Below are 25,702 nucleotides of genomic sequence, written 5' to 3' on the forward strand. Positions count from 1 at the left end.
GTCCATGGTGATGGTGGAGGTGGAGGTGTTGTCCATGGTGATGGTGATGGTGACAGTGGTGTCCATAGTGATGGTGAAGGTGCTGGTGGTGTCCATGGTGATGGTGGAGGTGGTGGTGATGTCCATGGTGATGGTGGAGGTGATGGTGGAGGTGGTACCCATGGTGATGGTGTAGGTGGTGTCCATGGTGATGGTGGAGGTGATGGTGACGGTGGTGGTAACAGTAGTGTCCATGGTGATAGTGGAGGTGGAGGTGGTGTCCATGGTGCTGGTGATGGTGACGGTGGTGTCCATGGTGCTGGTGATGGTGACGGTGGTGTCCATGGTGCTGGTGGAGGTGACGGTGATGTCCATAGTGATGGTGATGGTGACGGTGGTGTCCATGGTGCTGGTGGAGGTGGGGGTGGTGTCCATGGTGCTGGTGATGGTGACGGTGGTGTCCATGGTGCTGGTGGAGGTGACGGTGGTGTCCATGGTGCTGGTGGAGGTGACGGTGATGTCCATAGTGATGGTGATGGTGACGGTGGTGTCCATAGTGCTGGTGATGGTGACGGTGGTGTCCATAGTGCTGGTGATGGTGACGGTGGTGTCCATAGTGATGGTGATGGTGACGGTGATGTCCATGGTGCTGGTGATGGTGACGGTGGTGTCCATAGTGATGGTGATGGTGACGGTGGTGTCCATGGTGCTGGTGGAGGCGGTGACAGCAACAACTGTGTAGCTCCCAGGGTTGCTGGTACTCATGACAGCAGTCAGGGTGACATTGATGGCCTCTATTGTGATGGACACACTGTCTCCATCCATCCCAAAGCATGGCCACAGAGAGCAGGCTCTGTCCTGTCCTCCCTGAGACCCCAGAGCACTACACCCCCGACAGCCTGCCCCAGGCCCAGCCGAGCACTTTACGAAGATGGGTCTCCGGTTTGGGAGTGCTCCCCGCAGGAGGACCGTGCGAGGAAGCAGACAGGGTGTCTGCCTGGCTGCCACACTAATTAGGCCCCATCCCCACCCTCTCGGGAAGAACCGTCGTTTCCACTGGTTCCTTCAAGCTGTAATCTGGTTAATTAGAGCCAATTTGCTTTGGATCCAAACAGTGTTTACTGTCACAGGCAGGCAGGGGACAGTGCAGAATAGCCCCACAAACTCCCACAAGAAGACCGGAGGGTGTGCCACACATAGACGCGCCGTGCAGGCAGCCGGAAAGGCACAGGCCCTGGAGACCCGTGGAAACAGGACCGCGCCCGGGGCCCCACCCCCAGGGCCAGCAGCAACCCCAGGAAAGTCCCTGCACCTCTGGAGCCTGGTCCCCCGCACCCGACAGGGGCCATGAGGCCCCTCACAGGGCCCTGAACGTGAGTGAGGCTGAGGGCTGCAGAGCCTGTTGGGGGGCCCGCCTCACCCTCCCCTCCTCTGGCCCCAACCCGCAGCACCCACGCCACTGACAAGAACCGCTCTGCGTCCAGAGGACCCTCATCGGCCCAGCACTGCCCCTGAGCCTGCCCGCCAGGGCTGAGGATGCCCAGAAGATTGTGGCTGCGCCCCGGGCTCAGGGCCGGCCTGGCAGCGGTCCGGGCATGCAGTCCGGGCATGCAGAGCTGAGCGGGAGTATTCCGAGCATTCCCATGAGCCCCGTCCTCACCGGCTACCTGGGAATAGCTAGCACAGGAGAAAACCTGCTCCCTGCTCCCAGGATTAGCAGCCCCTGTGGTGGAGTCAGGATGTAAATACTCCCTCAGGTACCACGGGACTCAGAAAAGCCACACACAGTCCGAGCAGGCTTCCTGGCGGAGGTGGCGCTACGGGGCGGGCCCAAGCGGAGATGGAACCTGCTCGAACCTGCTCCCGCGAGAGGTGTGTGGTCCAGGGGCAAGAGCGCAGAGGTGGGGGTTGGAGGTCTGCGCAGCTCTGTCCCTGTCCTGCTGTGGGATTCGGGAAAGTCACATGGTCATCGGTAAAGTGGAAACATCCCCGAGCAGAGCACGGCTGTGCGCCTGAACGCCCGGGACGGTCTGCACGCGGAGGGGCCCAGCGCACAGATGTGGTCGGAGCGGGCGTTCCTACAGGGGCCGCGAGAGGAAGGTGTCGGTGTGGCGAGCCCTGGCGCTCCCGGCTGGGCCAGCGAGACGTACTTGAACAAGCCCCTCGACTCTGGAAGAGGGCATCAAGAATCCGTCGGGGGCCCAACTCCATCTTGTAGGCCACTGACCCCTGACAGCCCCCAGCGGGCAGGCAACGGGCCACGAGGGGGTCAGAGGGGACGCAGGGACTGAGACGGTGCTCGGAGCTTCTCCTTCTGGTCTGATGCCGGACTTGGAGGCCTGCTGGGATCGCCAGCCCTCCGTGCGTGCTTCAGGGCATGGCAGGTTCCCGCAGCGCCGCCTGTGGTCCCACTTGCCTCACCAACCCAGCTTTCACAGGGCAGGCCTGCCAGGTAAAGTACAAGACGCCCAGGTAGACTTGAATATCAGATAAACAGTGTCCCAGGTGGGATGATGGTGGGTAGGACACGCTGATGATAAGAATTATTCATTCTGAAATTCACACTTTCCTGGTCATTCTAATCTGGCAGCCTGACTCAGAGGTCCCCCATTGAACCGAAGTCACCTACGGGAGGAGTGAAGCTTTCCCCAGGGAATCCCAAAGGCAGAAGTTATATGTCCCTCATTGGCATGCAGTGTCCCCCCAAAACGGGACCTTGTCTCTCCTGTTGGATGGGGCACCCCCAAGAGTGAGGACTTGGAGCCCAAAATGTCTATTTTACTGCTTGAAGGAGTTCTGTAGCCAGCCCACTCCCAGGCAGAGACCCTGACCCCCATGGGCACGAGAACTTCCCATCACTCTGGGGGCACCGGGACGGGAAGCTAGCTGGGCACCTCAACGTCTCCCCACCCTCAGTCCCATGGCCAGTTTGCCTCTTCCTGGCCCTCAGCCCCACCAGTGCCGGGAAGCGCCCACCTCCAGAGCCTTAGACCTGAGCGCTAATGTCTCAGGATCATAACCAGCACCAACCCCAGGGATCTCATCTCTTCCACCACCCGCTGTGGGAATCCCTGCCCCTTGTCCCCCACATGGGGCACCCAGAATCTACTCACCTCTGAGAATGGCGCCCACCACAACACGGACTGTTCCTTTCTGGAACAGACTCGACAAGCCAGCAGTTCTTTCCTGAATTAGACTGCAGCCGGCATGCCTTGTCCCCCACCTCCCGGCCCCCGTGTCCTAGGAATGCCCTTCATGGTGTGAGGACAGCGGCATGCGCCTTCCCTTTCGGCATGTTCCTCTGGGCCCTCCAGCTGCCCCCACAGAGCTGTGTGTCCGGTGGGGCCCCAGTGTGTGCAGGTGCGAGCATCCAGCCCGTCAGCCCCTGCTCTGTTCTGGGAGATTCCACAGCTTCCGGGCCCCCAGAGGTTCCCTGGGAGGCTCCTGGGACTTATTAGTGTGAGGCCCCGAGGACTCTGTGCCAACTGCCTCAGCCTAACACTTAGAGGGTCGCGCACCCACAGCCCGGGGCCGCCGGAGGGAGGGGAGCCTTCCCTGCAGCCTCCCCGCCATCCCGCCTGGCCCGTGGGACCACACCTGACTCATGAAGCCAGCAAGCCTGCCCGAAGGTGGAGGGAAAATAACTCTCATTTTGGGAAGCTCTGTCAGAAACTCAGGGTGAGAGGCAGCGGGCCGGCTGGTGGGTGCGGATGAACCTGGGTGGGGGGCAGGCAGAAGCGCCGTCCACGGCCCAGGCGGGGTCATGCCCGGCCTGTTCCCACGGCGGCCAGGAGGACGGCTGGCTGGAGCAGAGCACAAGGGGGTCCTGGGCTCAGACGAGGTGGCCTCAGACCCAGAGAGGGCGGGTCCTGGGCAGGGGGGACGGGTCTGACTATTTCAACAGGCCCGGGTCCTCGAGGTGAGTCCAGCGCAAGGTGGACACGGCTCCCGGCGAGAGGCCGTGGTGGTAAGCCGGGAGCGGAGACCGTGGCTGGGCCAGGCCGAGGGCAGCGAGGGGAGCAGGTGCGGCTCCGGCAGTGGCCAGAGGGGCGGGTGGGGGTTACGAGAGAAGGAGCAGCCCAGAGCCGGCTGCAGGCCCAGTGACTGTCACCTCAGACATGGCAGGGGGCGGAGGTCCGGGGCCCGGTGGGCTCTCAGCTCTGTTTTGCGAGGATGGAGCGCCGGGTGGGGATGGCAGGACAGGAGGGGAGCGTGTGGGGCTGCGGGCAGAGGCATGGGGGAGGTGGGTGGGGAGGTGAGAAGCCAGCGACGAGAGCGGCTCCGGGCTGAGCAGGGCCCCCTTCCCGCCCCTGGAGAAGCTGGAGAAGCAGGTTCCAGCCAGCGGCCCCCGCCTGGCTTCTTGCTCTCAGAGCCTCGGGTTTGCTGAGCCTTCACAGCCTGACGGGCGGGCTCACTCTGAAGTCAGGCGGTCAGGGCCACCACTGTGGAGACGCCTCCTACTCTCGGGGTGACCAGGGCAGCCCCTGTGAGAGGCCCCTGTGAGGCGAGCCCCACACCCCGAAGCAGAAACCAGCCAGGGTGGGCGTCTGAGCCTCGTGGATCCCGCCCCACCTCCCGCAACTCCCCCGGGCCCCTGCAGGCCTGCACCAGTGGCGAGGACGGACGGACAGACGGCCCCTCTGCGCACCTCCAGTGCCCAAACAGCACGGGCCAGGAGGAGTTGCTGCACAATGTTTGCTGAGTGAATAACCGATCAAGACGCCAGTGAGTGAGCCTAGCACTGGATGAGCCTGGCTGGGGGCTTCCACCGCCCTGACAACTGGGGAGAGGGCAGTCTGCCCCGGGGGGATCTCCTGGCGGCTGGTTCGGCAGCCCCTCTCCTCGGCGTCTGGGGGTGCACTGGCCCCGGAGCAGAAGGCTGGGGCTGCAGCGCCTGAGTACTGGGGAGGGACGGCCCCTCTCCCTGATCAGGAGAAGAGAAATAATTTCATCAGGTCAGGACAAGGAAAGAGCAGAGCACTCAGGAAGCAGTAATGACACAATTCTGCATAATCGCCTCTTAAAAGCACTTTAACTCCTCAGAGGTGCGGGGCCTTTCGGTTTAATTGATCCTCGGGGCACAGAAACAGTGCTGGCAGCAGGAAAGGGGTGCTGGCCCGGGCTCCTCCAGGCCTGCCACCTCCAGCTCAAACTAGGGTCAGAGAGGGACAGAGCACTTGGGGACAGAGACCAAGCCTGGGGCGCCGTCCCTGCTGGCCTCCCTCGGACGTCCCCAGCACCCTGGGCACCGCAGCGTGTCCGCCAGACGTGCGGGCGACCCGAGCAGCCACCTCCCTGCAGAGGAACGTACTCTCCCTGTCGTCGCCAGCCCCAGGTCGGGGGTGGCCCTCAATCCACCTGTCCTCTCCACAACAGGGCCCTGGGCAACAGGGTGGCCCCCCCGCACCGCTCGGCCCGGAGCCCCAGACAAGGAGGGCTCGGGATGAGCTCGCAGACGGCCGGGCTGGGGCAGCCACAGGGGCACTGAGCTTGAGGCCGCGCTGCCCACGGTACTTGCCGGACGGGGCCGGCCCAGGAGGACCGAGTGCCAGCAAGCTGGGTTGGGGTTGGCAGGGGTGGGTTCCACTGAGCCAAGCTGCCACCAGCTGAAAGGAGGGTGCAGTGTCAGGCAGACGTGCCCCCACAGGGCCATGGGGGTCTCAAGGCTGGGCCAAAGACAGTCAGTTGCTGATTTATTCTTATGATTGATAACAGTGATTATAATGTCAAAGAAAATGAATATAAATGGCCCTCAGGGAAGGGGAAATGTAGCCATAAGTTTGAGCTTTAGGAAGGAAGTCAAATACAGCTTCCAGTTGGAGGGGCTGCAGTTGGGGCGAGAGAATGAGCGGCCAGAGGAGGACGGAGGTGGATCCTGAGGGAGGTCCAGAAAATAGTTTCCTCAGTATGGATTGACTGTGAGAGCATTGTTCACACTGGCCACCTACCTCCTTTCAAGACTATGGGCTTTTCACTCAAGAAAGATGGGCTCTTTACAAAAGTATGATTGTTTTCAAAAATAGATACCACGTCTTATTTTCTTGGTAAATTGTCCTCCCTCTCCATCTCCCCATCCCATCCTAGGTCAGAAAGGTGTCCAGCATACAGTAGACATTCAAAAAATAATTGATGAGTGACAGGATGAGGAGTGGGTGGATAAGTGAATTGATGGTGGGGGGGTGGACGTATGGATAGTGGATAGATGGATGGTGGATGGATGGATGGATAGATAGATGGATGGTGAATGGTAGATGGATGTTGATGGATGGATGGTAGATGGATGGTGGATGGGTGGATGGATGGATGGTGTATAGTGAATGGATGGATGGTGGATGGATGGCGGATGGGTGGATGGTGAATGGTGAATGGATGGATGGTGGATGAATGGTGGATGGATGGATGGTGGATGGTAGATGGATGGTAGATGGATGTTGATGGATGGATGGATCGATGGATCGATGGATCAATGGATGGATGGTGGATGGATGGTGGATGGATGGTGGATGGGTGGATGGATGGATGGATGATGAGCAGATCCGTGAGTCAGTGCTGTCTAGTCCAGCCCCTTTCAGACTGCCCAGAATCACTGTGCCAGGGTCTATGTTGACCTTCTGACCTCAGTCTCCTCTTCATCTACCGTCCACACTGAGGCTGGCACATTAACCCCATTGCCCCACTGCTGTCCCTTTGCCTTTCAGGCCCCTCAGTCCTTACCATAACCTGCCTTCTGTCCTGCCCCTTGTTTACTTCCTGCACCTAAAGACTGTCTGCAATGGACCCCCTCCCTGATTGACCGCAGGTGACAAGGTGCTGCACACCCATCTTACCTCCTGAGACCCTCTGGGCCAGTCCAGGCCCATCGCAGATGCCCCCTCCCCCGAGGCCTCTCTTCACCTGCTGACAGCTGGGAGCCCATGCTGTCCCCACCTCCCTTTCCCTGCTCTATCCTTGGGCCGAACTAGGCCTCGCCTCTAACTCATGGCACTGATGAGCGGGTAGATGGGACCCAGCAGATGCCTCGTCCTTAGTACAGGGAGGAAACAGCTTGTCAATGCCATCGTGACATTCGGGCCCAGCCTGGGGGACCTGTGCCCCCTGCCTGCTTTTCCTCCACAGCAAGACCCTTCTCCAAGGCTGGAGAGCACAGTGGGAAGGGCCACTGCCCAGGGGAAAACCCCACCCTCCTCTGCCAAGAGGCCTGTCTCCCAACCTGGCCACAGACTGTGAGCAATGCCTCCTCCCTGGCCCTGGGCCTGAAGGCTAATGTCCCCAGCAGGAGGCTGCCTCCATTTCCACATGGAGCCACCAAGGCCCAGAAAGGGAGAGGAACTTACCCAAGGTAGCCCAGCGTGGGCCAGGAAGGCTAGACCTCACCCTTGTAAGGGTTGTTCCAGAGCAGAACTCTACGATTGCAGAGGCACAGCCTGGCTCCCTCCTCCTGCCTGCCACACAGCCCACATATGTTGTGTGTCTGCTGACAGCCAGGCACCTCTTGTGTCTGCCCTCAGAGAGCTGGGGACATCCACAGAGCGGGGGCCCAGGGGTCTGACTCTGGCTCCAGAGTGCTGTGTGAGCCGAGGAGCCTCTCTGAGCCTGTCTCTCTGACAGCAACTTTTTGTGTCCACGGTCAAGAGCAAGAACTCCGCAGCCCCACGGTTTGAATGCCATGTGACCTTGGGCCTGCGTGAGCCTGTTTCCCCATTTGTAGATGGGGATGAAGACGTGGCGTGCCCGACTGTTGAGGACACTAGGGGAGATCAACCAGGTGAGCGTGGCCCCGAGTTTGGCACGTCCCCTGGGCAGGGACAGCTCCTGCAAAACAGGACGACGGTGAAGGCCGGGAGCCTGGAACTAAGGACCCAGCAGCTCCGCGGGCAGGGGTGCACTGAGCGTGGTTCACAACGGGAAGAGACCAGAAGGCGGCCTCCATGGTTGCGGCTCCAGGAGGCGCTAGAGAAGCAAAGGGGACAGGGTGAGGCTGGCCTGCAGGAGGGAGTGACAGAGAGGCCTCCCCACTAGTCCTGGCGGCCCGGGCTCCCTGCCCTCCGATACTCTGCCCGGGGCGGCCCCCGCAGACTTGGCAAAGGAGGGTCAGAGCGGCGAGGGCTGCAGGGTGGGCTGCCCCCCGCCTGCCTCCCACCTGCGCCCCGCCCAGTGCCCCAGAGCCCCTGGCTGCCTGTGGTTGGCGTGCGGACCCGCAGGGTGAAACCCAGGGCTGGGGCTCACGGGGTGCCTTTCCTACTTCAGCATGTCTGCCTCTGCCTGTCCAGGAAGTCTCCGGAGTTGGTTTAGGAGACGTTGGCAGATCTTGGCTGACAAGCAAGCCTCTCCTCCACGGCACAGAATGCGAGGGGTGCCTGCGGCAGACAGGGCCGCCGGCCGGCCTGGGGAGGCGCGCGGGGCTGCCGTGGGGCCCGAGATGAGCAGCCCCCGCGGCCCGCAGCGCCCTGAGGCCCGCGCCTGCACCAGCCCGCTCTACTCATGAGCCCCGTCTTGCCGGCACTTCAGTGCGTGAGCTGGGTTTCGGGCTCTCTGATGTCCAGCGGGCAGGTGCGTGAGGCCACCACGCCGTCTGGACCCTCCCGTTCGCCAGCAAATGATGTTGTTCTGAACCCGCGGTGGCCGTGCGCATCGAGCAAGTTGCATCTTCATTCTCCTTCCCTGTTTCTGTATTTTGTTCCAGCTTCAATCCATGCCATTAAGGCGTCAGACGCACGCAGCCCGGGAGGCCTGACCGTGGGTTCCTCGGCTGCAGGGAGGGACAGCTGGCCACGGCGGCCCGGGCCACACAAGCCACGCAGGAGCCACAGGGATGAGGATGCTGCAGGCACCGGGCACTGCCTCGCCGCCATTCAGAGCGGAGAGACGGCGGAGTGCACAGAGGCTGGGGGGCTTCATGGCTGTGGGCAGTCGAGAGAGTCTCTCCAAACCTCTGAGCTTCACAAATACGAGCTACAGGCCACACGTGGCACCTGCTGGCTGGGACAGGTGGACGGCCGGCTCCGGTGGGTGTGCGGGCCCCAGGGCTTCAGCGGCTTAACAGAGCCCTGGGCGGGGAGGGGTGAGAGCTGCAGGGGCCTGTGGTGGCCCCAGCAGGTGCCTGAGCCTCCCGTCGACTGGGCAGGTGTCAACACCCTCGAGGACAGGGCCACCTCTTGCCCACTGTCTGCCCAGCGCCCAGCCCACCACTAGCTGCCAACAGGTGACAGGGTGTGACGGTGAGCAGCAGGCCCCAGGTCACCCTGCCCCATGGGGCCCTCCCCCCGGCCTCCCCCCCAGCCCTCCCTCTGCTTCTCCAGGGGACTGTTCTCGAGTTTGGTAAGTCCAGGGGGCCACCCCAGGCGCCTGCTGGACTCAGGGAGCAGGGGCTGGAGGAAGCAGGAACCACACCTTCCCACCGCCTCCAGTGTCCCCAAGCTGTCCCCTCGCTGGCAGCCGGGCTCGGGCTCAGGAGGCTCAGAGGCCAAGGGCCCTGCTGGAGCAGAGCCGGAGCTCAGGCAGGTGCTCCCCGTGGGCCGCCCGCGGGCACCGGGCCTCCCAGGAGCCCCCCTGCTGCACTGTACTCGACTGAACACGCCAGGAGTATTCTGCACTGTTTTATATCCCACGGTTTACAAGGAGGGAAAAGGGCACTAAATGTCTGATGAAATAATACATTAAGGACAAATAAACGAGCAATGTTCTTTTGTCTCAAGCATTTTCCCACAAGAAGTAACACATATTTATTTGCAACAACAACGAAAATCAAATACCAAGGGGCGCCTGGATGGCTCAGTCGTTGAGCGTCTGCCTTCGGCTCAGGTCATGATCCCAGGGTCCTGGGATCGAGCCCCGCATCAGGCTCCCTGCTCAGCGGGGAGCCTGCTTCTCCCTCTGCCCCTCCCCCTGCTCATGCTCTCTCTCTCTATCTCCCTCACTTTCTCTCTGTTAAATAAATAAATAAAATCTTTAAAAAAAAAATCAAATACCAAGAAGTAGAAAGAGGGAGGGGGTCACCCACCATCCCAACCCCCGAAGATAACGGGACTTTTTTCTAGGCATAGCTTTGTCTTAAAAAAAAAAGGTTCCACTTATATTTGATTAAACCCTTGATGAATCCTTCCCGAGAGAGAACCTTTGCCAGAAAGGATTGGCATGTCCGGTTGAAGGGTGACCTCGGACGCGGGGTACCCCGTCAGAGGGTCCGGCCTTCCCCACGCACACACGTCCAGGCCGGTCAGGGGCTTCGTCGGAGGTGAGGACAGGGATGCGCTCCTGCCGAGGGTCCCAGGTCCGCTCACGGGTCCTTCCCTGCAGTGACACTCTCAGAACTCGGAGACCGCAGGGCCTTGAAGACCCCACCTCCTCTCCCATTCGCTTCAGCGACTCCATTCCAGCGGAGCCAAAGGCAGGACAGCGCCCTGATGGCCGCGGGGTTGGGAACACAGCGGTCCTCCAAACCCGTGAACAGCCACGTGGCTCAGCGTCCACTCCAGACCTGCCACGTCCTGATGGCATAGCGTCCGCTCCGTGTCACTCCCTGAGCCCCTCGAGCTGTGGAGCAGCCTGGGGACAAGCTCCTGCTTGTTCACTAGTGCCCCCCACCCCACAGAGGGGTTATTCGTGGCCAGAACACATTCCTCCCCTGCCAGCCGGCGCCCGAGGAGACGCATGTTCAGGGCGCCGGTCGGCTCAGGCACGGTTCCCTCCCTCACGCTCCAATCGCCCCTCTCTTCCTTCTCTTCCCAGGGCCCCCAGAGACCGTCCGGGAGTCTCAGCGCAGGAACAGCGGCCCCCGCACCCCTCCGCCCTGGACCTGGAGCGCCAGCTCACCCTGTGCATGATAGCAGCGTCCCGCGGGGCCGCCCCCACCCTGGTCACCCTCCTAGTCCCCCCTTCGAGCTTCAGAGCCAGAATCCGCAGGAGAGGTTTCAGATGCCTGCCCTCTCCTGTTTTCAGGACAACTGCCCTGTCCTTTGCTGCAGCAATTCCCGCAGGACCCTTCTTGCTCTGGGGTCTCCAGGTGAGCGAGGAGGGACCCCTGGATGTCCTCAGACCCGCCTCCTGCAGGTGCTGGTCAAACCCCCCAGGCGGCTAGAAGGTGGCGGGGACAGCACTCACCCCGTTCACTCTAGGACTTTGGAAGCCCCTCCAGGGTAGGTGGGCTGGGGCGGGGTGCCCTGGCTCCCCTGACGAGCTGCCATTCGGGAGAAAAACGTAATTCCCAGCATGTGCCGCTCTCTCTCCTCCAGACGTAGGGGAGCACCCCAGCCAGAGAGCAGCGGTCCCCAGCCCCCTCCTGCTGGCTAAGCCTCATTTGCTGGGCGTGTCCTCTTGCTGGGGGGTGGGATACACTCTGTTGTCCCAGCGATGTGCAAGCTTTCCAGGAGAAGCACGTCACGGTTGGTACAAGCCTCGAATTTCTACCTGGGTCAGACCAAAAGGACGGAGAGGAGGTCTTTCCGCTGGGTGCACCACAGTGGGCCAGGGACACCTGGACCAGGGGGGCCAGCGCCTGCATTCTGGGGCAGGGTCCCCACAGACCTGGTTTTCGTGTCCTGGTGACCCTTCCAACGTCCCCTACGGGAGGGTCGTGTCCCCCTCTGTGTGCGGGGAGCACCTTACACCCGAAGTTTGGAGGAATGGATGCCATGGGGGAGTGAGCGAGTCCTGGAGCGTCTCATCCTGGGACGCCGGGAAAGGGAGCTGCCCTGCCACCCGGGAGCCTGGATGTGGTCTGCACCCGCCCCATGGACACTGCAGGTGAGGTCCCGGCAGACGGGGAGCAGGGTGCTGGGTGCCCCCGGTCTGTGGCCCCGCGAAGGCTCGCCGTACAACCGGAGCACAGAGCTCCCAGGCTGCAGCTGCACTGACCAGCGTGAGCATCGGAGGCTCGACCTTCGTCACGGTGCCAATTCGGGGAGCATGGGCCATGCTCGGGGTTTCGGCTTCACTGTGAGACAGCCGTGAATAGACTGGCTGCTCACTGTGCAGATGGTGACGTGTGCAGTGACGTATTGGTCCGTGCGAGCTGCATTTCGCTAAATGACAAGTCCAGCTGACATGATCCCACCCACCTCCCACCTTATTGCCTCGCGTGCTGTGTGCACGCAAAATGTGAGAGGTGCTGCCCAGGCCTGTGGGGTCATGGTTGTTGTGTTCTGCATGCTTCAGCTATCGATACGTTACAGATTCATACGTGGACTTACACTAATTGGGGAATGACACCTGAGGAGCTGGAGTCGGGTCGTCTAGCAGCCCGGCTGCGTGAGGCTCCTGGGTGCCCGCTCCGGGGGGGCACCGATGGGGCCAGACCACGTCAGACTCTTGGCTGGGTCGGCTCTGGCCTCAGCCTCCTGTCCAGCCTGCCCTCCGGCCGGTGTCTTTCTCAGCAACAGTGAATCGGGAGTCCCCAGCTTGGTTCCCAGAAGCACTCAGCACCCACCAGCTAGGGGAAGTCAGCGCTGTGAGCAGAGCCGTCCACGCCGGCGTGGCTGTGGGCCCTGTGGGCTGGTGTCCCACGACCACCTCCAGGGACACCTCCCACCCACTGCGCCCAGGACAGAGCTGCTGGGGCAGTTAGACTACCTGTTTGTCCAGACACCTGCCCAGGGGCTCGCAACCACCAGACACGGAGCCGTATGTGGATCTCACGTGGACCGGGGTCTCAGTGCAGCGCCCCCCCACCATCCCGCCATCCTGCATGCTCGGAGAGGCCACGCCGCCTTGCAGCTGGCCCCTTCCCAAGCCTGGCTGGGCCTGGGGCAGGCTGGCTCCCCCAGGCCTATAGTCAAGGCAGGCCATCCTGGTGATGCCCGGCTGGCGTGAAGCCTGTCACCGCGGCCACCCCTACTCTCAGGTCCAGGCCACCCTCACTTCTTGCCAGTGACTCAGTGCCAGAACTTCTAGTGCATCCCGCCCCCGCCAAGGACAAGTAGACACTGCCCAGTTAAATTAAATTTCAGACAATGGATTTGTTTTATTAGTAAAGCTATGTCCCCTCTGATATTTTGGAAATACTTATACTAAGAGGTTATTGGCTGTTCACCTGAAATTCCAGTGTAACGGGGCACCCTGTATTCTATCTGCAGCCCTTCGTCCAGCCGGTTCGTCTCACCCAGGCCAAGGCCATCTCTTTCCACATCTGCTGAAAACCCTTTCCAGGCTCTGCACCAGGCCACCTTGTTCTCTGGCTCTGGCCGCACCCCTTCCCATACGCCCCCAGACCACCCAGCGGAGGCCAGGTGCCCACATGGTGGGGGTTGGGGTTGTATTTCCTGCCGCCGTGGAGGGTGGCCGTGTCTGGGCGGCGAAGGCCATGGAGGTGACGCTGCTGACTGAAGGGGTGGCGCTGATGGGGCAGCTCTGGGCATCCTCGAAGTCACAGTGCCCTGGATAAGGTGGGGGGCCGGTCACCAAGTGGCAATGACCAGGCCACCCACACAGCACTTCTGGGGTGCGGGTGAAGGCAATTGAGCCAGATGGGGTCTTGGATACCCCCTGGGGAAGGGACCTGGGTCCCCCAGACCCATTCTGAGTTGGCTAGCTCTGCCTCAGACCCGCAGATGGGACTCAGATCCACTCTCGGGCCTGAGTCCAGGAAGGGGCCCACGCAGGGGGTTGGGCACCACGGCCTCGCCTCCCAGCTTCCTGGGGGCTCGGAGGGCACGAAAATGCACACGGCAGCCATGAGACATGTAGTCGCCCCTCGGACCAGCCTGAGCCCAGAGTCCCGGGCAGCTGCTGACTGTGGGCGAGGCGCTCTCTCGGGAAGGCTGTGATCTATGAATAACGGAAGGCCCTTCGTCTTCAATTTCAGGATGCAACGTGATGAAGGTGCTGCTCTCGGGCTTCAAACACGCTGACACCTTAAATCAACCCGAACCACCCTGCTGCCATCCCGGGCATTCCCCTGAGGCAGCGGAGCCCCCACGTCCCGGAACAGGCCCCCCACCCCATGGCTGTCTCCTCTATGCGCCTGTGTTCTGTCATTGTTTTCACCCTGAGTGTGGCCAAGGGGGGTGGCCTCTGCCTCTTCCGTGTTCCCCACACCCAGCCCCGGGGCCCCGATTTGGGGCAAGCCCCGGGGAGCCGGGTCCACCTGCAGCACGTGTGGGGACGCAGGTGCACGATCCGCGGGCCGGCCCCAGGCTCGGGGCAGTGGTCTGCAAGCAGGCAGTGACGGCCGTGTGCCGGGCAGGGGCACAGCTGCCCAGGCAGCGACCAGCCAGCCACCTCCAGGTCAGGGAGGGCAGTGGTCATGACCTCTGGGGCACGTGCTGGGACCCCCGCCTCCTCAGCAGGGCTGCGCCTGGGGCACCCGCACAACCACACACATGACAGTTCCCCGTGGCTCAGGCTCATAGCTGTATGCCGAATGAGGAAACTGAGGCACAGAGCAGCAGGACGCCCACTCTCCGCCAGAGAGCAGGACTAGCACTGACTTGGCACTTGTGTGTACCTGGCCCTTCCGTCCGTTGCCTCTCCAGCCCCCACAGCAGCCCGTGGGGCCGATCCCAGTGCCTCGCCCACTTCACAGACTCGGGGAGGGCCAGCAACTCCAGGTCAACGTTCAGAGAAGCAGGCAGAGTCCGCGTCCAAGCCCACGGTCTGCCTTCAGCGGCCGCGCTCGCTCTAACCACTGAGCCGCCTGCCCCAGCTCAGCGTGCCTGGGCCCTGAGCTTCACCCGGCTGTGCAAGGCCACCCGAGGCTTAGCTCGTCTTCCTGGGGCACCGAGATTGTTTGAAGATTTGAAGCTAGAAAATGAAGTAATTTCACTGGTAAGTGACTCAGAACATTATGTTTAGATTGGAACAAACATGGCTATATTATGAACACAGAATTTTTAAGATGTAATAAGAGATGTCAGGGAAATATCAAGGCACTCACGTTGCCTTTCTGCTGCTAGCTGAGCTCTTCCACTTGCCGAGGGCAGAAGTGACCCTTACGGGACCCCGGGATGCAGGCGTTATTATGCCTAATCACAGGGAAGTGGTAGAGAACCAGAGAGGGCAAGCTACTGGCCCAGGATTGCCCAGTGGCTAATATGCACAGTGGGGCTCAAGCACGTCTCTCGTGGCCCCAAGAGCAGGGTGTCCAGAGGGTGTGACGGCCAAAGCAAGGCTGGGGCATGGGGAGGCCATGCCAGACACAGGGATTGGAGCTTCCCTCCTCTGACTCACACACCTGTGTGGGCTCCCATTGCTCCCACCCCCAACTGGTGCATCCTGTCCCCTCTGAGCCTCAAGGACTTTACCTCCACAGAAGGAAAAGTGACACTTGCCACATGGGTCTGCAGGAAGGCTGGGTGGGGAGACATGTGGCAGCAGCAAGCCTGCACCCAGGCATCGACACTTCACTAACCTGTTACTCGGCCCTCTTATGTCACCCACACCCTCATGTGTCATCAGTTGTCCACCCACTGGTCTCACAACAGCCTTTTGCCCACAACAGCCCTGGTAATATCTTGGTCTCCAGTATGGACTCAGAGCCAGGTCACTGGTCACTGTCACCATTATGGATAGAAGGATGGGTGAATGGAAGGATGGGGGATGAATGGAGGCAGATGGATGGATGGAGGCGAATGGATGGATAGATGCTGGATGGAGGATGGATCAGTGGGTGGATGGATGGATGGATGGATGGGGGTTGGTGGGTGAGGAATGGATGAATAGGCAATGGATGGGTGGTTGGATGGATGGATGGATGGATGGGGATGAATGGAGGCAGATGGATGCATAGAGGCGAATGGATGGATGGGGGATGGATGGATGGATAGATGAATGGATGGATGGATGGGGATGATGGGTGAGGAATGGATGAATAGGCAACGGATGGATGGATGGATGGACCAACAACGGATGATGAGTGGGTAGGTCAATATCAAGTGCAGGGGATGATGAGGAGAACATGCCTTCTCCTAAGACTACCGCTAACTGGCCCTATGCTGACCCATGAGGCTTTCACCCTGAAGTTCCCTTAGAGGAGGTCCAGGGTCTCTCAGATGGTGGAGGGGGGTGTGCTCCAAGAGGCAGGGCTGTACATATAGGGTCACTTCCGAATCCCCACTCCAACTGTGAGAGAATCTTCTCCAAGCTGGAGAGAGGGGTGACCTGAAGGAGCTTCCAGCCCCCTCCCAGCCCCCAGCCAGGACTTGGTACCCATACCCGTCCCTAGGGATGCATTGCTTTCTTTCTGGACACCACACTCCTTGTGTTCCCAGAGGGGCAGAGAGAAGGGCCTGGGGTTGGTGACGTCATCCTTGCAGAGCCAGACCGACGGAGCAAGGCTGAGAGCCAGGGGTGGGTGGACGCTGGTACAGGGACAGCAAACGAGGGGAAGCAGACCCTGCCGCCACCTGCCCCTCCCCAACTTGAACAGGGTCCTACAGACCCCGGGTTCCCCAGAGGCAGCCTGGCCTGGTGGGTGAGCCACAGCCGCTGAGTGCTCTCAGCCCACCCTTCCTGGCCAAGTGAGCTGGGGGGGGCCCGGACCGCCCCTTCCCCCCATAACATGAGGAAATAGCCGGGCCCGCATTGCAGCCCAGCCCCCCACACACAGCCTGGCTCCCTCGGAGCTCAGAATGTCAGCTGTTGTCACTACTGTGGAGAAAAACAAGGCCCCGGAGAGGCCGCAGTCCCCTGCCCCGTGGACCCCAGAATTCCGGTGTCCTGGCCCCCAGCCCCTGCTGAGCCCACCCCGACCAGACCTCCCTCAAACAGGGGTGACTCCCCAGTGGAACACCATGCTCGGCGCAAACTGCATTAGTGTGTGGGGCGAATCATCCTTGCTGGCTGGGCCTGGGCCAATCCCGTCAACTCCCTGGGCCTCAGGGGATGGGTGGGAGGACTGGGGAGATGAAGTCCGCGGAACCCCAGCTGAGGCGTCCTCGATGGATGGACTGGGCCAGGGAGGGGCAGGGAGGAAGAGTTCGGCTTCCCACCCAGCACAGGCCTGGCCCGTAGTAGACGCTCAAAAAATGTTTGTTGAACTGAACTGAAGGGGAAAATTGACTTTCTTTGCTGAGTGCAACCCAGAGCCCTCTGATCGATGGCGGCCATCGCTCCCTCCTGCTTTATTAAGTGGCCGCACTGTTTGTGTTTGTAACTGCCAGAGAAAAGTGAGGCACGCCTTCGACTCTGGGAAAATCATGATCTTACGCCGCGTGCTGATGGAACCCCGACAGCGTGTGGCTCCCGGAGTGCAGGGAGAACGGGCTGGGCAGCCTGATGCAGGGACGGGGTCTGGGCCACCACCCCCTTGGGCCCCGTCACTCTGGCCAAAGGAGCTGCCCCCTCCCCAGACTCTGTCTCAGAGCAGAAGGAGACGTGACCAGAACAGGCTCCTGGCTGTACCTCTGGCACCCCCAGCCTGGGCGCACGGTGGGGGCAGATGCACGCTCTAGGGAATTGCAAGCTGGTGGGGTCAGGGCTGGGGTGAGCCATCTGTCGGGCAACGGCCGTCCTCCCCTCTCCCCGGTGCCCAGCCAGCCGGAGTTGAGGGCCCACCCCCACCTGGCGTCTCTCTCTCCCTCTCTCTCGGCCCCTCTTGGCCTGCCTGCACCTCTTGCTCCGTCTTTGTTCCCCAAGGCTGGTGTCTAGCCAGCAGGGGCAGCCCCTCCTTCACCACTACCCCTGGCCCTACCTGGCATCCAAGACCTGAGGGTCTTGACAGACTCGTCCCAGCAGACCCTGGGTGCCTCTGGGCTCCCCAGAACCCTGCAGGCCAAGCCACGTGCCAGGAGGTGGGAGCAGACCCAGGAGCTGCCTGGAGCTGGGATTCGGGGACAAGCACCTGGGCCCACATGACTGGGGCTGGGAAGGCAGCTAGCTGGGGACATCAAGAGGAGGCGTCCGTTGAGGAAGGAGTGGGTTTGGACGAGCAGCCCCCTCAGGGAGGGTGCTCCACAGAGGAGGGCCCCCGCTGACAGGTGAGGGACAGCAGACCACAGCTCCCACCCCAGGCTGATCTGGCTCCAACATCACTCCAGGAGCCCCCACTCTGGGTCACGCCTGTGCAGGGCTTGGGGAATTCTCAAGGATACCTGGGGGCCTCTGTCTCCCCCTCAGGTCTGTCTCCCCCTCAGACCATGTGCTCCTGAGGGAGACCGGTGCCTCCCTCCTCTGGGCCCGGCTGCAGTGCACAGGTCCTCTGTCCCCCCATCAGGACCCTGGGAGAAAGGGGCAGACACAGGAGGCCCACCCCAGGGACTCACCTTCCCCAGGGGGACCCTGGTCCTGGACCCACTGTGCTGTGTCCAGATGGCCCAGGGACACAGGGCCTGTCCACCGGCCGCCCCTGCAGGGGGGTAGATCCTCCCAGAGCTCCCTTCTCCTGTCCGATTGGCTTTTCCCCAGCTGCCCCCTCCCCACCAGCTGCCAGATTGTTCCTTAATGTCAAGCACTGGTGGGTGGATGTCAGCTTTGGTCTCAGCCTCGGTCAGAAACCACACTTGATAGGATAGCACATAACTCCGTCCAAAGCCAGAGGGATCAGCTCCTCAAACCCATGGCTCTGTGAACCTCCCTCTCCACACCCTGCCTGCCACCCCGTTCTTCCCACGCGGCGACAGCTGCTGGGCCCCTAACCCCCCACCCACCCACACCCCAACATGGCTTCTGTGAAACCGGGGGTCAGGGTCAGCATCCATTCTGCTCAGCATGTTGGGGGATGCAACCACATTGCCGTCACCTTGTCACCTTCCCCACCACCAGCGATCTCACCCACAGCCCACCGTCTCCCCACGCCCAGCACGCCCACCACCGCCTGTGCGCGAGGTGCCCAGCGTCCGTCGCCCCGTCCTGGCCCGCCTCTGCAGACGGTGCCCCGACATCAACCCACACGACAGCGACAGACACACAACGCAAACCCGGGGAGAGCTGACAGCTCTGCCAAGAAGACGCACAGTGGCCGCTGAGCACGGGGCCAGGCGCTCCACGCCGCTCACCGTCGGGGACGCAAACCAAGCCACCGTGAGACACGCCTCACACCCAGGAGGATGGCTGCCGCCGGGGGAGAACCACAGGTGCTGTGAGAACGTGCAGAAACGGGCCGCGTGCGCTGCTGGGATTGTAACGTGGCGCAGCCGCTCGGAAACCCGTCTGCAGTTTCCTCAGAAAGCTAACCACAGAATCACCTCCTGATCCCACGTTTGCCCTTCTGAGAACGAACCCGAGAGAAAGCACAGCAAGGACATGCCCGTCTTCACAGCAGAGTGATTCCCAGGAGCCAAAAAGTGGAAGCAGACCAAGTGTCCACGAGCGGATACACAAAACGTGGTCCATCCACAGGATGGTGTATTCTTGTTCAGCTTGAAAAGGGGGGAAATGTGGTTACCTGCTACCTTGTGGATGAACCTGGAGGACATGACATTGCATGAAATGAGCCAGCCACAAAAGGACAGATCCTGCAGGATTCCACGCATGCGAATCACCTGGAGTCGGCCTGCGATGGAGGGGCCGGGGGCTGGGGCCGGGAGGTGCTGTTTAATGGGGACACTGTCGGTTTGGGAAGACGGGAAGAGCTATGCGCATGGCTGCACGGCAGTGTGAGTGAGTGAATACCGCTGAACGGCCCACTTAAAGATGCTTAATAAGGTAAATTTTAGGTCATGTGTATTTTGTTTTAAGGAGAGAGAGGCTCAGCCCATCAGGCCTGTGACATACAGATTCACCCACAGAAATTGCAAGGAAAACCCAGTGAGCGTCTGAGGTCAACAGACAAGGACAATTTCCAGCTGACCCGGGGAGGAGGTGACCTCACCTCTGTCCTGAGTCATCTGAGGCTTCCCAGAGGCGGGAAGAGACACCAGCGCCGGGCCTCCCGGACCGCGGCCCACCGGCCGAGCCTGTCTGGAAGGCCCCTAGCAGAGTAAGCTGGGGCCCCCCAAGGCCGGCCTGCAGCCTCGTGGTCAGCCAATGTACTGTCCTGGTTCTGAGAGTCCGGGGGCTCACATCCCGCCTTCCAGTGACATGAGCGGAACCCGACCGAATGATAACGAAGCTGTACCTTCAGCGAACCGTCATGCCCCGCATCCCGGCGAGTCCTTGAAGCAGGGGTGGGCAGCAGGGGCCGGCCTGGCCTCTTCCCAGCCTCTTCTGTCCACAGCTCAAGCCTCCATCCTTGCCATTGTCCGGGCCTGTGTCTGCCCCCCTGCTAAGGCGGAGTCTGGGCCTGGCCTCCCCGTTGGGTCCAGTACCCTCCCCTCCCACTCCACGTGTGCCCAGAGCAAAGCCCAGCAGATGCTTGCGGGATGGGTGAACAGATAATTGAACAGTGAAGGTACATCCAAGCCAGGGATGGGAAAGGTGAACACAGGGGTGGGTCTCCAGGGAGAACGTGGGCCACAAGGAGGGGTCCAGACCCATGGCCCTGTCCACACTGGCGGACGCCTGCTAGCCTCGAGCCCTTTGACCACCGCATGTGGCAAGTACATGCATTAATACATGTTATCTGAGCACCTACGATGTGCAGAGCCTGGGCTGGGCTGGCCCAGAGTCTTGACAGATGCACATGAGACGGTTAACAGCATAGACTCCGGACTCAAGATACACCGTCAGCCCTGCCCTCTGCCAGCCATGTGAGCTCTCTGAGCCTCAGTTTCCTCCTGTGTGGAATGGGGATGGCAGCACCCACACCGTACGCTCGAGGGGAGAATGGAAGGGCATCAGATAAGGCAAGGCCAGGGGCAGTCCAGGGGCAAGGCCAGGGGCAAGGCGCAGGTGTGTCGAGGGCCCAGCAGGGCAGAGAGGAGCCCGTGCTGAAGTCCTTGGGTGCTGCGCAGGGAGTACAAACCTCGCCTATTGGCAGTAGGGAGCCATGGGGGGCACCGGAGCTAGGGAGTGGCGTAAGCAGCCTCTTCCGCAAACCCTCCCTGGTGGCTGCAGCCCCTGTGGGCATGCCCCAAGTCCTGCGCCCATGCACCCCCTTCCCCACTCTGGAGCACCGGGAGGGGGGACAGCATGGGCTAGGATGAGCTGTGTTCTCCCTCACAGCCCTGCTTGGGAACGCCCCGCAGGGGCTCGGAACGGGCCATCACGGGGCCCCGAGACGTCTCCGTTCCCCATCTCGTCCCTCGGGTGTTTCCGGGGGCCATGAGAGGTTGGCAAGGCATCAGCAGCACCCAGAAGGGAGGCTGCTGACGGAGAAGGGGGGTGTGAGGACAAAGCCAGCTGGGAGATGTCAGGTGGGATATTTATGGAATTCTTCAATAAGAGGCTGGGAGGGTGAATATATTTATGATTCGAAGTGTCTCCTGAAACAACCACGCACCCTCAGAAATGTATGCAAATTCTTCTGAAGGCCTCTGGAGGGGGGGGGGGTGGGGGGGGGGGGGGGGGGGCTCTGCAGGGGGCAGGGCGGCCCCCCCACACGCCGCTGCTGGGCTGCCGGAGAAGCCCTGGAGGGCCGGCCTGCCCTCCTCCTTGTCCCCCATGAGGGCCCGTCTCAGGCATAAAGGTCGCGACCTCGGGAAGCCCCTCTCTTGTTTCGTGCCCCCGCTGTCATGAGGACACGGGCTGCCGGGCTGCCGCGGCACCGGCCTCCTCCCCCACCAGCGTTCACCCACGTGTCCCTTCTGCTGACCATAAAGCCCTAGAGCCAGGACCCCGACCGTCTTGCCCGCCGCGGTCCCTGCTCCCAGGACGGCCCGCGCCGCCGCCCAGAGACTCAGCGCATGACGGAGTGAGCCAGGGGAGGCAGGCACCAAGGAAGCCAAGCAGGAGGGCCCCGGCCGCCCTCCAGGGTGTCGTCCACTGTGTCGCCGAAACCAGCTGGTCAAACAGCCTGCTTTGCAGGAGAAATCCGGAGCTGGAGGCCGAGCGGCTGCGGTCTCCGTCCCGCAAGGCTCCGGGCTGCTGGGACTCGCCCTCCTGTCTTCCCTCTGAAGCTTGCCCACTGTTCCTGCCTCCCGCGGCCTCTCCCACTGGAGAACAGCGGTGGCTCTGCCGTGCGTTACCTGTGTCCCCACCACGTCTCCAAAATCCCACTAGTCAGTCCAACACGTCGGGTGGGGGTGACCGTGTCTGGAGATGGGGCTTTGCGAGGTGATGAAGGCGAAGGGGGTCCCCAGGGGCCCTGTCCTCATGAAAGGGGACCAGGACGCAGGCACGCCCAGAGGGACGCCCATGTGAGGACACGGGGTGGAGATGTGTCCACATGCCCAGGAGGGAGGCTCAGAGGAACCAGCCCTCCCACACCCTGACCTCGGGGTCCCGGGCTCCAGAGCTCTGAGACCGTAGTTTCTGCGGTTCGAGGCACCCAGCAGCCGAGCTGACTGACGCGGGGGCCGAGGCCGTGGCCGACAGTGGAGGCGTGACGGAGAAGAAGCACAGTCAGGCAGGCTGGCAGTGGGCAGGGTGGAGCCAGGACACTGGCCTTGCCTGTCCCCCATCCCCCTTTCTATTTAATTTTAAAATGAATTCATTTCCATTTCAGTAGACACGTGTGGCCGGCCCCCTAGACAGTGCAGTTTCAGTGACTGGTTGGGGAGGGTGGCGTAGACACAAGGGGATGGAGCTGGGGACCAGTCCCGTGAGATGTCCCCCCCATAGGCCTTGGTGGACACACAGCCAACCCGGAGGCCGAGCACCTGCGCGCCCACAGATGGCCGTCCTCAAAGCAAGAGGACACTCCGCTTCTGCAAACCCAAGGGGCAAGGTCCTGCCTCCGAGGAGTCTCAGAGCTGTCCCCACTCCCCGGTCTCCACACAGCAGACACTCCTCTGATGCATGGCGCCTGCTGGCCCACCCAGAAGTGGGGGACGGGGCGGGAGCACGGGGGCGGGCAGGGGGAGGAAGGGCCTCAGGAGGCCGCCACCACCTTGAACCCAGACAGAAGAAGTCGAGGCTCGTGGACCTGACAGCCCCCGCCAGCCGCTGCAATTAACACAGAGCCGTTGACATCTAAATAATGTAACCGTTATCATAAATAATCTGCGGCCGTGATGAAGATCAAGTTATTTATAAAAGAATTAATAATTGCGACGTGAGTGCACCGATGGATGAGCATGCAGTGGGGACACTGCCCAGATCCCTGAGCAGAATTTCTATGGGGAATAATGAGTCTGGGAAGAAGACAAAGACGCTCTTCTTCTGCTGTCTACAAACGAATTCCTGGTAACAAGGAAATTCACACGGGCCCTCAGACTGAGCTCTGCCAACAGAGGTGGCAGGACAGGAAATCTGGCCCCGGCGGCCGGCCCGGGGAGGGCCACGCGGACTTCGTCCTTTGTTCTGGAATGGGATGAATTAAATGAGCCCTTAGACTAAAGGGTCACACGCCGTCGGAGAACACGAAAGCACAGACAACCCAGAGGTGGGGTCTGCAGGCCCTCGGGGCAGGGGCTGCGCACAAACCCAAGACAGAGGGGAGATCAGGGGGTGGGGGGCTGGAGTCCGGGCTCACAGTATGCCATTGCGAGAGGGGCTGGACTGTCCCAGGGGCTGCCCCTCATCCCGGGGCGACCAAGAATGCTGCCTCAGTTTACCTCTGCTGCCGAGGACTGGTCCCACATCAGGAACAAATTAAGGAGCTCCCCACTGGGAGTGTGGGTTTCTGGATGCCAGCGTGCCACCAAGGCTTCCCCCCCAGGAGTCCTTCCCCGCCGGGCTCCGGGGCCAGCTCACTGGCTTCCTCACTGTGTCGCGCCCCTGGGACCCTGTAACAAAGCTTCACAGGCTTGGCAGCTTAAACAGGAGACATTTACTGTCTCGACCCTGGAGGCCAGCAGTCCCAGACCAGGTGTCGGCAGGGCTGGCTCCTTCTGAAGCTTTGAAGGACACGCTGTGAGGGGCGCCTCCCCGGCTCCCGCGGCGCCCCATCCTTGGTGTCCCTTGCCTTATAGAAGCCTCCCCCCCCCATCTCTTCGTGCTCATACGGCATCCTCCCTGTGAGCATGTCTATCTGAATGTCCCTTTTAATAAGGACACCAGTCATATGGGATTGGGGCCCACCCTGCTCCAGTGTGACCTCATCTTAACTAATTACTCCTGTAACGACCCTGTTCCAAATACAGCCATACTCTGAGGTACTGGGAGTTAGGACCCCACCATGAATTGGGGGGGACACTATTCAGTTCCGGACACCCCTGTGGGCAGAGTCCCCTGGTGACCATTGCAAGGGGAGGGAAGCAGCCCCAGCGGATGCCGGCGGTCACCAGGTGCGGGAAGCCAGCCGGGCTGGGCTGGACAGCTAGGTGCTGCATGCCCCCCCGCCCCCCGCACAGGTGCGCGCACAGTGCCGGGCGAACCCCCACCCCCACCCCAAGGGCAGTGGTCAGGGTGGGGTTACTTACTCGTGGGTTTGTCCTAACTTTTTGCGTACTGACCAGAAGCGTAGGCCCTTGGAACAGAGAGGGATCCCTGACATGGCCGGATCCAAAATGCCATCCAAGTAGTGATCTGGTCCCCAAGCCGTGGGGACGCGGGACAGGCAGGCAGAGGTATGAACGTGTTGAGTCTGTTCTGGGCCCGGCGACCGTAGGAAGGCCCCCAGTTTGCTCTTCATCAGCCAGGGAGGCGTCATCCACTTTTTACAAACAAACAGACTCAGAGAGGCTGAGGGACATGCCCAAGGTCACACGGCCAGGTGGGACAGGTGGCCACCACTCCAGGCTGCTCCAAGCCAGCCAAGCCCACTCCCCGCCACTCACCAGTGCCCGTGCTCCCTGAGGACAGCACTGCCCTCCCTGAAGTCGTCCCGGCTCTGGTGTCACCTGTCAATCGGGGTCACAGCATTCACCTCACTGGCCGGTAGGAGACCACGAATGCCCTGCCACACACGCCTGGCAAGATTCTCGGGCCAGGATGACCAGCTCCCACCCCTGGACAGCCTCTCAGAACCCCTAAGCTGCCCCTGGTAACTGCAGAGAAGCCTGGGAACATTCCCCGGTCCGGGAGCTCCAGCTGCACACGGGGAAACTTCCCAGCCCCCAGGCCACGGCCCAGCCCAACAGAAGGCCGAGGCCGAGGAGGCCGGGGTATCCCACCCTCTCTCTTCTCCCCTGGGTACTTCGTCCCGTTCCCTGTGCTGGGCTCCAGCCTCCTCCGTGGGCTCGCAGCGTCTATGAAGTGCACCAGCACCGCAGTCTGGAACTAACCTGCTTCCGGTCCTCGACAAGCGCAGGAATACTAATGCAAAAGTGATTGACCGCACGCACGCCGCTCCCTCCCCTCGCGGGCGGGCGCTCTGGCTCTCCCTAACTGGGCCTCGGCCTCGGCTGTGGCGGGCTTCATGCTGAGCTAGGTTTACTCCCACAGACAGAGCCTTAAACTGTGAGCCCAGCAGTGGGGTCAGATCCCCCCTGACCTGGGCAAATCCCTGCCCCCCTCAGAGCCTCCATTTCCTCCTTTGTGAGGAGCGGCCGGCCCCAGACACTTTGGAGTCGGACAGTTGGGGTTCCCATAATGCTGCCCACTGCAGAGGTTTGGGCCAGTCCTGCCACACCCGGGCTCTCTGCCTTCCTCCTGGTCCCCTGTTCCCTCCAGTGCACAAGCACTTTCCACGCATCTCACCACGCACCATTTTCCAGGATTCTACTCCCAGGTCACCTCCTCCAGGTAGCCTGCCGGGCCCCTCCCCTCTGCTCCACTGTGATCACCTGTCCTGCCTGACCTCTCTGTGGCCTTCGACCAGTCCCTTAGGCCTCTGGGGCTCAGTTTCCTCACCTGTGAGGTAAGGATGACTGTCAGGGCCTCCCCATGGGACTATAAGGATTCATGAGGTCACACACACCAGACGGAGCTG

The sequence above is a fragment of the Phoca vitulina genome, unplaced genomic scaffold (genome assembly GCF_004348235.1).
Source record: "Phoca vitulina isolate PV1807 unplaced genomic scaffold, GSC_HSeal_1.0 scaffold18, whole genome shotgun sequence".
Classification (NCBI taxonomy): Eukaryota; Metazoa; Chordata; class Mammalia; order Carnivora; family Phocidae; genus Phoca; species Phoca vitulina.